A 12,030-nucleotide genomic window follows, 5' to 3' on the forward strand; every position below is an offset into this window, starting at 1 on the left:
AATGGGTCCGCGACAATTATCAGGTGCCACTCGGATGTCGTGAAAAACGTCCTGTCATGTGCAACTGCACTATGGCTCTATTCACACTGCATTCAGCATACGTTGAAGCTATACGCCAAAATAATTTCTCTGTATGGAATATGGAATAGCGTGGTCGATAATAACACTCTGTACAGATGGGAAAAAAAAGTGTACAGACACATACCGGCCGGGCGTATGCCAAAAGGATCCTTTTTTGGCATCCATAGGGTGAACGGGGCCATATGGATACGTCTGGCATTTCCAAGCGCATACAATCAACAGTCCTGCAAAATGTCAATTGAACTTAACAGGACTGAATTTCCTGCTGTGCGGGAACTGGGGTTCAGTTACAAAAGGGAAATCAGAGTGCAGAAAAAAATATATATATATTTTTTTTATTTTTTATTTTATTTTATTTTTTTCTTACGAAGTAAAAAAATAAAATAAAATTCACAATTAAAATAAGCTACACCCTTCCTAAAATACACCGTCTCCATCAGTCGTTTCGTAGCACTAGCACCTATTAAATTACCCTAAATTGTAATATATCAAAATAAACATTAAATTATGGCAAATAAAAATATAAAATATGTGATAGGGGAACGCTATATAATTACTAGAAAGAAGTTAAAAAAGCTAAAATTTAAAAGAATATATTTTGCAAACCTAGAAATAAAACAAACATAAGCGTAAAAGAGATTAAGAAAGAAAGTCACATTAGTCACCGAAAAAACACCGCAAAATGACATCATTAGTCCCCAAAAAAGGGACAGCATTTATCCCTGAAACAGTTTTTTTTAGCGGCCCTGAAACAGTTAAGCATTTTTTTCCATGAACTTTTTTTCTCTATCTCTCCTGATGGGTAATGGTTTTAACACATAAAAAAAATAAAAATATACAATGTGAAAAACAGGACAGTGCAGATCTTCTCAGTAACAGATAATTATAAAAACGGGATAAGGAAAACATGACTTTGTGTTACCTGTAGTCACTGTGACAGTATTGTTTGTACATTGTAGCTACTTGTGGCTATTATATCCTTTATGCAAATTCTCCCATATAGGAGAGTATGAGTCAGACTCCGCCCTCTTATGCATTTTACCTTCACTGACATCATTTGGCAGGTGTGCACAGTCACAGGACATCTGTCACGCCTGTGGGATATGTGGACATACTAGGTCGCTCCGCCGTAGCGGAGTAGCAGCAGGCCAAACAACAGGCAGTAACGGTCTCTGGGGTAAGAGTGCCTGGGAAGATGATCTGGCAGATACTCAGAGAAGAAGGATCGTGGTGTAGTAGACACTTGGCACAGGTCATGCATGGCATGGTAGGCGACACTGGACGTGGCACACTACACTGGACGTGGCAGATGACACGATAAAAGTGGCAGATGACACGAAACCTGGATGATGACAACACAAATCCAACACTAGTTACAACTCAGGAACAAGCACAGTTACGAGATACAGGAAGTAGGAAGTAGGATACGGGAACACTGGGAGCAGAGTAACAACTAAGGGACCATTTGCAAGACTAACATGGGAATACAACAACAATGCTCAGGCATGGAGTGGAAGGGTAGTGCTCTTAATATAGTAAAGAAGGGAGGAAACCTCCAGCTCACCAGTATGATGCGTCCCCAGACTCGCTGCTCGGATCCCCGCTACAGCTGGCGGTGTGTAATGGAAGAAAAGAAAGAAATGATCCAGCGCTGAGTCGTGCTTCAAGTTAAAAAGGAAACGATATTCCCACCTTTATTCGAGTATAGAGGTTAAAAATTTGTGGGGAAACGCCGTCCCAGAATGTCACATTCTTTTGCCATGAGTAAGAGCACAGGAGGTGCTCGAAACGCGTAGGCCAAGGCACAACTACCTACTACTCACACTCGTTCTGGGACGGCGTTTCCCCACAAATTTTTAACCTCTATACTCGAATAAAGGTGGGAATATCGTTTCCTTTTTAACTTGAAGCACGACTCAGCGCTGGATCATTTCTTTCTTTTCTGCTCTTAATATAGTCTAGGATGTAAGGGGATAGGTTAGGGAACCCTTGGTGCGCGCACTGGCACTTTAAGGCCAGGGACAAGCGCGCCCTAGAGTGCAGCCGCGTGTTTTGGCTTCTCCTGGGTGGGAGATGCCAACAAGCCCTCAGTGTCCCGCGGTCGCGGCTGCCGGTAAGTACAGTGTGCCGGCAGTCAGCAACCGCGGACACAACAACATCTAAGTTACACCCAAAGTAGGGGAGATTAATACGTTACCCATAGGAAATGATGTGAGATGGGACAATATGTCATGATTTTCCACATTTCCATTGTATAACTTTCAAGCTCTGTTATAAGGCTCCATGTGATAGTCAATGTTTTAGTGTTCAGTAGAAGGATTGTCCATTTGGCTTGTCCTGTCCATAGAGCATTGAATGTCATTGCCCCTTTGGGACCCCCTCTATTAGCCAGAGCAAAGAGCCGCGGGGAGACTGATGCCAAAAAGCTTCTGGTGACACTTACCTAGGAATTCAGGAACACAGTAAATTGTACGTTTTTGTTTGGATGTGCCCTTTAAAAATATTCACATAAACAACATAACATAAGCAACTTTGAGTTGTATAAATGTTCTCAAAATACTAACTAATCCATACAACCTGTCACGATCCAGGGGTATGTGGACCCACTAGGCCGCTTTGCCATAGCGGAGAGGCAGCTGACCAACTCACAGTTTACACACAAAGTCTATGGTAGGAGTATAGCACACGGGTACCTGGGATAGTCCGGATGGCAGCAAGGGCTCTGGCACAGATGGGGCTGGAGGTGGTGGGCTGCGCCAGACGTGGCAGATGATATCCAGAAGGACAGGCGGCAGCCGACATGGAGAATTCCAGCATGCAAGGCAAGGTGCGGCTCAGGTACTACACAGGCTCAAAACAAGGCACAGCACGGGATATAGGATATAGGAGGCAGGACAAGGGAACACTTGGAGCAGGAAAACACTAAGGGACCGTTTGCAATACAGACATGGTAAAACTACAACTACGTTCAGGCAGGGAATGGAAGGGCGGAGCCCTTCTTATAGTCCAGGATGGGCAGGGGTTGATTAGGGAACTTTAAACATGTGCGTGCACTGGCCTTTTAATACCGGGACCACACGCGCGCACCATACCAGTGAGAGCAGGACCAGCCGGCCGTGAGTGCTTAACGTCTCCTAGGAGGGAGACGCCGGACTGTGGTCGCGGGCGTCGCCAGGTAAGGAATGGCGGCGGTCTGTGACCACGGCTGTGACACATCCCCTTTGAACCCCCATTTGCAGGACATTTGTAGGCCCTCCCTCGATCTGCCCAGGATCTAACAAACCCTTTCAGAAATGCCCACTTTGGGGTATATTTGCATAAAAGACCATTTGGGAGGTATGCTAATCTGCCATTTTTGAGGTATCATGGGTCACAGCTGGCAACAAATATTGGCAAATTTAAAGTGAATTTGGGGATGTGTTGCCCAACTTTCCTAAAATCTTGATTTTTTTTAAAATTAGACAGGGAAGAGGTCCATCTCCCCAAAACCTCCGCTCTTTTACTGTGTGATACCTGAAGAAGAAACCAGTACAGTCCCAAATAAGTGATAAGCCCCACAATGAAACACTCTACTCCTCCTATTCCTATAATCTCCTGGGGACAGACCCCCACTTTTTCCCTTCCCTTTGGAAATCTTACTGCTCTCTCACATTCTGTTCATGAACCAGGAAGCACATGATGAGCAAAGCTATAAAAGTTTTTTGACTATTATCTCATCTGTAACTACAATCTATGGGGCTCCTGGAATAGATCATTAATTGAGGATGTTGGCAAGAAAAACAAAAAGGCCAACCATAAGTAATAATTACTGTAAAGAGGTTGACCCTGAATAGTAAAGGTTTCCTACCAAGGTCAGAAGCCTCTTGTAACTCCATTCCTGCTGCAATTATTTTTTATTTTTTTTCATATAATGTGAAGAACCAAATGTATTTTTCTAAAAGCAAAAAAAACTAAAACAAAACACCATTAAACTAGTGGAGAAACGATAACAATAAGAGTGAGAAACAAGATGTTTTTGAATATTTTTCCTACATCCAATAAATCTTTAAAATAGGAGATTTAGCAGATCATTAAAATAACATTTCCTAACATTACTCAAACGAACGAACCTTCACGGAAGTCATTTCAAGTAATTGGCCGTTAACTTTAATTATCTAACATGTATGGAACCGTAGAAAGATAATCATTGATACCTTGATTACTTGCTGTTTTTGTGCTGAAATTGTCCTTTAAACAATGAAACATTCCCTTCTACAACTATCCCCGTCCCCGGGCCTGTGTTTACGCTTAGAAATCTGTATTGTAGCTTTAACGGGGTATTCTCATCTCAGCCAATGGCACATCCACAAGATAGTAGCTATGTCCGTCCACCTGATGAAGCACCCTAGGAACTTTTTGCCCCAACTTTTTTACTATTCTAACTGTACGCTAAAGCTTATAGAGCATCAAGTGATTCCAGGTTAGACTGATCATTGTGACTCTTTTAGGGTCCATACCATGGCACAACTCTTGGACCCCTTGTGGTTCTGTTGAGTTATAGATCCTCATAGAACCCAAATCTAAGCTCGGTTCAATAGATCTATGAGGGATCCAGTCATGGTGGTTGTAATACAAACCCTAAAGTGTGGCTGAAATTGGCCTTTTCCTTGAATGCCACACAGTGTGTTTTACTGTGAGGGTATGTTCACACGAGGTCATTACGTCTGTAATTGACGGACGTATTTCGGCCGCAAGTACCGGACTGAACACAGTGCAGGGAGCCGGGCTCCTAGCATCATAGTTATGTGTGACGCTAGGAGTCCCTGCCTCGCTGCCAGACAACTGTCCCGTACTGTAATCATGTTTTCAGTACGAGACAGTTGTCTGGCAGCGAGGCAGGGACTCCTAGCGTCGTACATAAGTATGATGCTAGGAGCCCGGCTTCCTGCACTGTGTTCGGTCCGGTACTTGCGGCCGAAATACGTCCGTCAATTACGGACGTAATGACCTCGTGTGAACATACCCTAATTCTTCATCTAGATTTTTGTTCTAAATTTTAAAATAAAACTTTTGAAATATTACCTAATTGAGTCCTAATTTATATTTTTATCTTCCTTCGATTAGGGGAGTATAGTACAAAGAAGACTCGGGTTCCATAGCAATGGTCAAGGGTCCCCCTTTCTCCTTGTGCCGGCCTTTTTTCCATCCTTTGTAAGAGACAAATAATATGACCTTTGGTGGGTCCCATTTTACATAATACATTTTTTTTTTACTATTGAGCCACCCATTAGGAAGGGGGTGAAATAAAAATGAGCTTAAGCCCCCAACTTTCCATGGGCCCCCTAGTAGCCCCAATAGCCACTTCTATGGAACCTGTCCCTTTACGGACAAGATTTTTTGGAATATTTGGGTTCATAAGTAACTTATAGTATGAAGTTGTGAAATAAACTTTCTCTTTGACAGTAAAAACCTAAACCCATACAACACACAGTTTTTCCCGTCTTTTTAGATTTGTTATTTTCCATTCACAACTTCTATTTTTGGCATATTCCTCAGATACAAAAAACACTAAATATTTTATTTACCCATTCGGAATGTCAAATTACAAATCTTATTGTTGTTATCAAAAAGGTATCTATTGTCTATCAATCCCGTCACAGTACACAGCTGGTTACCAGTCTCACTGGATACGAACCACTTGCTATAACAGCTTGAAGTCTACATTCAGCCGACTGTTCGGAGACATATTTCAGGACTTCAGGTTTTAGTATTTCCCAACCCCAATTATCCAGAAAGCATGCATTCTGTTTTAGGGTTTGGTATGAACTAAAACAAAACTTTCATATCTGAAATGTTGCTATAATGTTCAGAAGAAAAGACAGCACATAATATACTGTACATTTTTGAAAAATGTTCTCTAGTCAAATATTTTTGAGAATAGGACAATCAACTTTTGTCTCATGCGGGCTGTTTTGCCCAGGGCCGTTTTAACATACTAAGGTACCCAGTGTAAAGGTTTCATGAGTGAGCCCGTCCTGAACAATGTTCATTTTCTTATGATGTCTACAAATTCAGTCTAACATAAAAAAAAAACAATTATATCTATTTAGCCGTTTTTTAGACACATTAATGGGAAAGGTTTTGACTCACAGGTGACGTCTTCATTGATTGGAGTTGTTAACTCTCCCTTTTCTTCTCTATATAGCCCAAACCGCCATATTGACTTCTTACAGCCACGACTCGATAGTACCCCTTAAAACAATAGTGCTAGATAATTTCCCAAAAACTATCAGATGGTAACAGTGACCCACACAGTAAAATACTCCCATTTGCGCTCCCCACAGCAAGAGTGTTTCCTTTAGGCCCCACACAATAAGAGGGCCGCCTCTTGGGCTCCAAAATGTAATATTGCTCCTCTAAGTGCCCCACACAGTATTAGTGCCTCCTCTGTGCCCCACACAGAAACGCTGTTCCATATTTGTGCTCCACACAGAATGAATGCCCTCTTTTTCTTCCCTCACAGTAATATTAGTCATGAAAATAAAATAATAACCCTCACCTAACCCTGTTCCCACAAGGAACAGAGTGTCTGGGGTCTCTTTCAGACAGTACTGTCAGCACCCCGAAGCCGGTGGTGCAATGTCGTGAAATCATCGCACTACCTGCATCGGGCTACCAAGGCACCATACTGTAGGGAGATAAAAATTAGATACTGTATGGTATACGACAGTACACCACGGACCCAAGGTACTACACTCGCTACCATCCAACAAAAGGCCGGCCTCGTTCATGGTCTCACCCAATAGCTTTAGCGCTGTACATGAGTATGTGGGTGATAGGGGATCACATGACTAGGCCATAAGAATTGCCATTTACTGACCGGATATGATCACTTTTTACTTTGTTCACAGTACGAAGAACTGAACCAAACCAGACATAGGCTTTAACACAGACAGCCAGGACATGCTGGGAGTTGTAGTTTCACAACATTTGAAGAGCCACTGGTAAGATTTTCTTTTCTACTGTATGTATTTTAGTAAGAAGAGAATGTAAAGGAAGCGCGGTAAAACATGACTGCAGTATCAGACTACACACAGGACTTGTTTGTAGTCTGTAACCATGGAAACATATAGGTTTCCATTAAAACTATATACACAGAACAATAGCAGGCTTATGCAACGTTGCATCATTTTGTCTTTTTTTAGATACGTCGGTGCAAAAAACCCCCCAAAAAAACAAGGAAATTGGTAGCAAAGAATACGTACTATTTAAAGTTGAAAACTGTTGTCTAGATCCATAAGAGTGAAGTGTGGTCTACAAGGCATGTAACAGCCGAAATAGTAAGTAAGGGGATTAGATGCCACGGTAACTGGTAAACTTTCATACATTTTATATCTGGCCTTGGCATTAAGTGCGATGACTACTTGATTTAATTTGTCTGATGTCTTTTATGCAGGGGCGCATATCTCATCAGAATTAATGGGTGTGCCACAACAAATGCCATTGTTATAAAGACCATGCCTAATCATAAAACAGGGTCCTGTAGAGGCGAGGATGGATTACTCAGATATCCTGGCAGTTTGTCAAATGCTACTGGCAGCCGGATTCTGTACACTATCACAGCTATAAAAAAAAATAATCAAAAAATAATATGTCATAAAGTATATATGTGGCATATCCGAGAATCTTCCTGCTTCCACTATGGTGGGATAATCCCTTGTCCTGGTTCATTCCATTACTTGCAAGGCCCCCTACCACCATCACCATGCATCCTGGCAACCCTCGCCAACCCTAACCTTTGGTTTTGGCTGTCTCATTGGCCAAGCTTAGCATTGCCTTCAGGCCTGTATAGTGTAACACAAATTGTACATTGGGGATTAATAACAGTGAGAAATGCAGTATGCTGACCCTACTGACGGGAGGATTAGAAGTATTGTGTCCTATGGATAGATAGATGATAGGTAGATAGATAGATAGATAGATAGATAGATAGATAGATAGATAGATAGATAGATAGATAGATAGATAGATAGATAGATAGATAGATAGATAGATAGATAGATAGATAGATAGATAGATAGATAGATAGATTTTGATCAAATTGTGTGAGCCCACCTGCCACGACAAGGCGACCTCTATGAGGTGGGAACCTACACTGCACATAGATAGATAGATAGATAGATAGATAGATAGATAGATAGATAGATAGATAGATAGATAGATAGATAGATAGATAGATAGATAGATAGATAGATAGATAGATAGATAGATAGATAGATAGATAGATAGATATGAGATAGGCAGACAGATTATAGATCCCCGGTATACAGCTCTACCCTTAATCCTACAGGCATAGTCTATATCGCTTTGATGTTGTCTGAAATTGTTCATTTTATTTCGGTACTTTGCAGGAAAGTCATGTATAAGATAATACCTGTAATTTGAATAAGAAGCGTGTGTATGGAACAGTGCACAGCAAGAGAGATTCCGCCACCAGGCGTCACCCATGGCTTCATTACTGATTTATAATGTATGATAAAGTCAAATGGATCAGCATATTCCATAGTACAAGCAGCGACTGTCTGCCCATTGCATCCTTGAAAAAGTTTTTTGGAACACAGAATTCCTGAGAACCGAAAATAGACGAGACCACCTGTGAAGACCCTGACAATATGCTACATTGTGACAAAGCAATCACCTCAACTATTCTGGGGAAGGGGCATCTAGACCCTTTTTCTTCAAGACAATAGGCGCTCACTCAATATGTAGCTTCACTTCTCAGCATTGTACTAAACAAAGCTGTGCTATGTTCCAGTGCTGCATTCACAACTGTGTACTAATCAGAGCTGAAATCTCCTGCTTGTTCAGTGTCTGCTCATAGTTGGCTCTGGTAATTTGGATACTGGGAGGTGTTGTCTTTACACCAGCATTGTACAGTCAGTCACCCTAAATAATAACTATGCACTGTATTATAGGATCTAAGCTAAGCTAATAAAGGTATGTCTGACAACAAACATGCTAACTGAGTACAGCTCTGGAGAATAATACTGGATATAACTCAGGATCAGTACAGGATAAGTAATGTATGTACACAGTGACTCCACCAGCAGAATAGTGAGTGCAGCTCTGGAGTATAATACAGGATATAACTCAGGATCAGTACAGGATAAGTAATGTAATATATGTATACAGTGATTCCACCAGCAGAATAGTGAGTTCAGCTCTGGAGTATAATACAGGATGTAACTCAGGATCAGTACAGGATAAGTAATGTAATGTATGTACAGTGACTCCACCAGCAGATTAGTGAGTGCAGCTCTGGAGTATAATACAGGATATAACTCAGGATCAGTACAGGATAAGTAATGTAATGTATGTACACAGTGACTCCACCAGCAGAATAGTGAGTGCAGCTCTGGAGTATAATACAGGATGTAACTCAGGATCAGTACAGGATATGTAATGTAATGTATGTACACAGTGACTCCACCAGCAGAATAGTGAGTGCAGCTCTGGAGTATAATACAGGATGTAACTCAAGATCAGTACAGGATAAGTAATGTAATGTATGTACACAGTGACTCCACCAGCAGAATAGTGAGTGCAGCTCTGGAGTATAATACAGGATGTAACTCAGGATCAGTACAGGATAAGTAATGTAATGTATGTACACAGTGACTACACCAGCAGAATAGTGAGTGCAGCTCTGGAGTATAATACAGGATGTAACTCAGGATCAGTACAGGATAAGTAATGTAATGTATGTACACAGTGACTCCACCAGCAGAATAGTGAGCGCAGCTCTGGAGTATAATACAGGATGTAACTCAGGATCAGTACAGGATAAGTACCTTTCCACAGTTATCTGTCTTTGGTCGGCCTCTAAGAAAAATAGGTGCCCACAGACGGCAGAAAATGGTCTAAATCGACCTTTTTCGTCAATCCACAATTTTTAGTAAGTGGCCTGATTTTCTTGCTTGTCACTTTATTGAACTACGTTTGTTAAAATAAAACCATTTTACTTCACTTCTGCTCTTGTGTCTTTCACCTTTGTCACCGTGTCACCCGGCTCGGCAGATGGAATTTGTTGTTGATGGAACCAATTAGTGCACATGACACAAGACCTGCTTGTTTATTTTAACCCCGGAGTCAGATTAAGTATCCATTAAAATGCTCAGCTAAACGCTGATTCACAGAATCCACATAATCAGATTTGATATTTTTTATTTTTTGGCCTACTAAAAAAAACCACATAAAAGTAACATAAACAACAGAATTAAAGAAGTTATTGAAATGGAAACCATTTAGCTACATCTTCACATGTGTCATAGAGACTGTCAGAAGATATCATTGATGTGGTCCATAACTTGAAATCTCCATCACAGCATGTCTTCAGAAGCACCATCGATTGCAATGTCCTTGACTGTATCTCATCAAAATCAAAACTTCTTCTGAGTTACAGAGATCCCTGACCAGGGCCTCTTTGTTGCCTTAAAGTGAATGTCTATATTAAACACCATTATTTTTTGATTTTAATAGATCTAAAATTTTGTCCTGATTCATTTCATATAACTTTATAGCGGTCAGAGCTCTGTATTTCTGATACAGAGTTCCAAATCTTCTGCTTCACTAAAAAGTAAAATAATACAATTCTGCCTCCACTAGGGGGAGCTTATGAGCTTACTGCATACTGTTTATACATTAAACTTAATATGCAGTAAGCTCCTCAGCTCCCTCTAGTGGTGGCACAATTTTATCATTGAATTCTATGACTGTGCAGGGGATTTGGAGCTCTGTGTCAGAAAAAATTTAGCTCCAACCCTTATAAAGATATATTAAGAAATCATTCAGCACAGATTATCGGACCTAAAAACGACACAATGTTAAAAAGTGAAATTTCACTTTAAGCCTGGCAGACTTTGAAGGAGAATTCTACTCACACATAATGATATAGAAAACTGTGCGGTATACATTCCTTTTAACATTGTGGCCAATGGCCAACGTATGTCACTGTGTGGCTATAGAGTGGCAAACGTCAGGGGTATACGTCAGGGAATACTACGAACATATACCTCTGACATATATCCATAGTGTGTTGTGAACAGAGCCTAATAGAATCTATATTGAAGATTTTAAGTTATGGGGGATATCTCATAAAGAAAACCCCTTTCCATTTTCCCTATTAGTTCATAAAAGGGGGGGGGGCTGTTTTGGACCTCCTCTATAAGCCAGAGCGAAGAGTCGCTGACCCGGCCCGTCCATGAAATATTTGGTCGGCCATTCAATACAACATTTTCCCTGCAGCCGCCTTGGGAAACATATGGATGGTCTCAACTCCCTCCAGGAACGTTAGCTGGAAGCAGAGGGTTTCTGAAACCAGACCCACAGAGATCAGCTGATTGCAGGGTCATCTTCAATCTAAATATATTTAAATCAGATATGTCCTCAGGCTATGATGCCCTGTGTAATGTCTTCATATCATGGGGACAGGTCAGCTCTCCTATTAGCCAAAACGGCACAAAAAACTATTGTGCCATTTGGATAATAGAATCGATCAAAGAAAACACAAGACTCAGAATTACGAGTTTGGTGTATACTTTAGGAGAGCGCTGCTCCACCTTCCCACCCTACTTGGTGGTAATTTACAGCTGAGTGCTGTATATATACTGTATATATAGGCATACACAGCAGTCCATTCATCAGTGGGAAAAGGGGGTGGAAAAGATGGAGGCGGCAGGGAGAGCCATCGGAGGGGTGGGGCGGGAAAACGCACTCTTCATGGGTCCGGTGTATTCTCTGATCGCTCATATTTGCCAAATGGCACAATAATATTTAGCAGACCTGCCTCCATACTATGCTGCCTTTATAGAAAGCAGCATACGCTCAAGCAAGATATGCTTTAAGAACATCGGATGTCTTGGGAGTATTGCACTCATATTGAAGTAGATTTCCAGATTTATACCAAGTTTT

The 12,030-nt window shown here is 41.2% G+C and overlaps 1 long non-coding RNA gene across 3 annotated transcripts in view; it reads left to right on the forward strand.

The window, feature by feature from the left end:
• The window catches only part of LOC142664876 (uncharacterized), a 155,483-nt gene extending 145,790 nt beyond the window's left edge, over positions 1–9,693 (forward strand). For all 3 annotated transcript variants that reach the window (XR_012851399.1, XR_012851400.1, XR_012851401.1), the window contains exons 4-6: positions 6,972–7,064; positions 7,266–7,400; positions 8,472–9,693. This is a non-coding gene — a long non-coding RNA (uncharacterized LOC142664876). The remainder of the gene's footprint in view (positions 1–6,971; positions 7,065–7,265; positions 7,401–8,471) is intronic.
• The last annotated feature ends 2,337 nt before the right edge of the window (positions 9,694–12,030 follow it).

Source organism: Rhinoderma darwinii, chromosome 12, assembly GCF_050947455.1.
Source record: "Rhinoderma darwinii isolate aRhiDar2 chromosome 12, aRhiDar2.hap1, whole genome shotgun sequence".
Taxonomy (NCBI): Eukaryota; Metazoa; Chordata; class Amphibia; order Anura; family Rhinodermatidae; genus Rhinoderma; species Rhinoderma darwinii.